Below are 2274 nucleotides of genomic sequence, written 5' to 3' on the forward strand. Positions count from 1 at the left end.
TCTTGTTCCCTGACCATTATTTAAACATACTAACGATCTTTCATCCATAATTTCTTCTATTATTCTGCCATTATTGTCTGTCTGGTTGCTACCCCACAGATTGTTATGAGCATTAAAATCGCCACACCACATTTTTCTCCTGTAAGTTTGACCTAAGATTTCAGTAAATGTGCTATTTTCAAAACTTTTACATGGATTATAGAAGTTAACTATTTCAATATTCCCTAGTCTTTTTAAGTTAAATATCTCTATGCTCACACATTCAGTTTCTATGGGTGTGTGATTATCCTTATATCCATCTTTAATAAATGTTACACACCCTCCTCCACTACTACCATTATTTCTGTCTTTCCTTATTGCACTATAACCGGGGATTTTGAAATCTAGATGAGGTTTTAACCATGTCTCCTGAATAYATATTATATCTGGTATTATTTCTAAATCGTATACAAATCTTTTGAATTCTTGACCGTTAGCTATTAAACTTCTAGCATTCCATTGTAGAATATGAAGGACCATAATTAGTGTTTCAATCCTTTTCTTGACCATTTTCTGTTGAGTCTGCTGAACGTAAGAGGGTATGAATCTGATCTGCTTGGATCTCTTTCATATCAAGGAATTTTCCTGCTGCAGTWACTGTTGTCTTTATTTTATCTCTTTTCGTTTTCATTTGTACTGTGACATTCACTATATGACATATAAATGCTATAAAGTTTTCTTTCTTCACCATCATTTAGTTTCATCAACTTTACATTTGTGTGAACATACATATTGTTCTGTTGTTGTAGTAATGGGTTGTTTCTGTCTGCTCTGTGTACCATTTGGGYTTGTTCCTGCTGTTCTTTGCTTTATTTCTCCAGTTCTCTTGTATTTTGTATCATCATACCTGACCTTCTTTATTGCTTCTGCATGATATTTTCTGTTTTTAACTCTGAGCTTCCCTTGCTTCTTTTTGCACTATGCAACCAACATAAGCTGCACTATGCTCACCTCCACAGTTACAGCACTTCACTTTTTAATCTTTTTCACATTTTCTGTACTCATGTGGACCACTGCATCGCGCACACCGTATTTTTCCTTTGCATTCTTTTGCAACATGTCCCATTCTTTGACATATGAAGCACCTGAGAGGGTTTGGAATATAAGTTCTTACTCTGAAGTTTACATATGTATAGATTCAGGCATTACATTTTCAAACTGTAATATTACTGACATGGTATCTTTCAGARTTCCATCTCTTTTATTTTTGATCCTTGTTGCTTCTGTAATTTTCCCTCCTTTGATTTCATTTTTGATTTCATCTATTGTTACGTCAAGTGGTACTCCTGATATTACCCTTTAGTTTTGTAAGTGTTCCAGGTATGTATGCTTTAATTGTTTCTCCCACCAGTGTTGACATCTTAACAATTTTTTTCTTGCTGTTGTTTGTTCTCTGCATGGATAAGTATTTTCCTATTATTCATGAGYCTGGCCAGTTTAATTCTCCCAGTCTCTTTCTCAGTGGCTTTTGTCAGTTTAATTGGATGAAACTGCCCCACTTCCTGTTTGAACTCAATCATAACTTTCCATTCTGCTTCCTTGTTAGTCTGCACTTCTCAGACTTGTATTTATTTTTGTTTTTTTGTTAATATCACTCTCTTCTGACCAGCTTCTCGCTCTCTCCTGTCTTTTCCTTTTATTTCTTTTCATTCTAGATAATCTTGCCATCTCCCATTCCATTTCACCACCACTATTTACACCTGATGTGGAAGCCATTAAGTTACAGTCAATGCACAGTTTATGCTACCGCCAACAAATTCAAGCCTACCGCCCTTCCATCCCCTTCTCTCCCCTGCAGCCTCAAATGTGTCCGTCACCGAAAAGGACCCGATATTACTTCAATTCAGCACATAAAGTTCCGCTTATTCGCAAAGTAAAAACACACCACTTTGTCTTACATATTCTGAAATGATCTCTTTTTCAATTTAAATCCATTGGAATTGACTAACTACAAGTAAATTTGTGAAAAAATATAAACTACTACTTTTTATGATAATGTAGATACAAATAAATTGACACCACGCGTGCTAAAAATTCAAACAACAAAATAAATTATTTAAAAAACTAAAATGAACTTTAAAAGTAAAATTTTATTTCAAATTTTATTTCTGCGTGTGGTTATCCACGTAAAGGTTATGCTTTTTCTTTTTCTATTTTTTTAAATAAATGTTATTTTCCATAACAAAGCGGAACACTCACGTGTGTATCATGACCATATACTGTTCTATATAACCT

At 34.2% G+C, this 2274-nt stretch overlaps 1 protein-coding gene across 1 annotated transcript in view; it reads right to left on the minus strand.

Annotated features, from left to right (window-relative positions):
• The window catches only part of nkap (NFKB activating protein), a gene marked incomplete at its 3' end in the record, with an annotated part of 27475 nt that overhangs the window by 2863 nt on the left and 22338 nt on the right, over positions 1 to 2274 (minus strand).

Source organism: Austrofundulus limnaeus, unplaced genomic scaffold (genome assembly GCF_001266775.1).
Source record: "Austrofundulus limnaeus strain Quisiro unplaced genomic scaffold, Austrofundulus_limnaeus-1.0 Scaffold1, whole genome shotgun sequence".
Classification (NCBI taxonomy): Eukaryota; Metazoa; Chordata; class Actinopteri; order Cyprinodontiformes; family Rivulidae; genus Austrofundulus; species Austrofundulus limnaeus.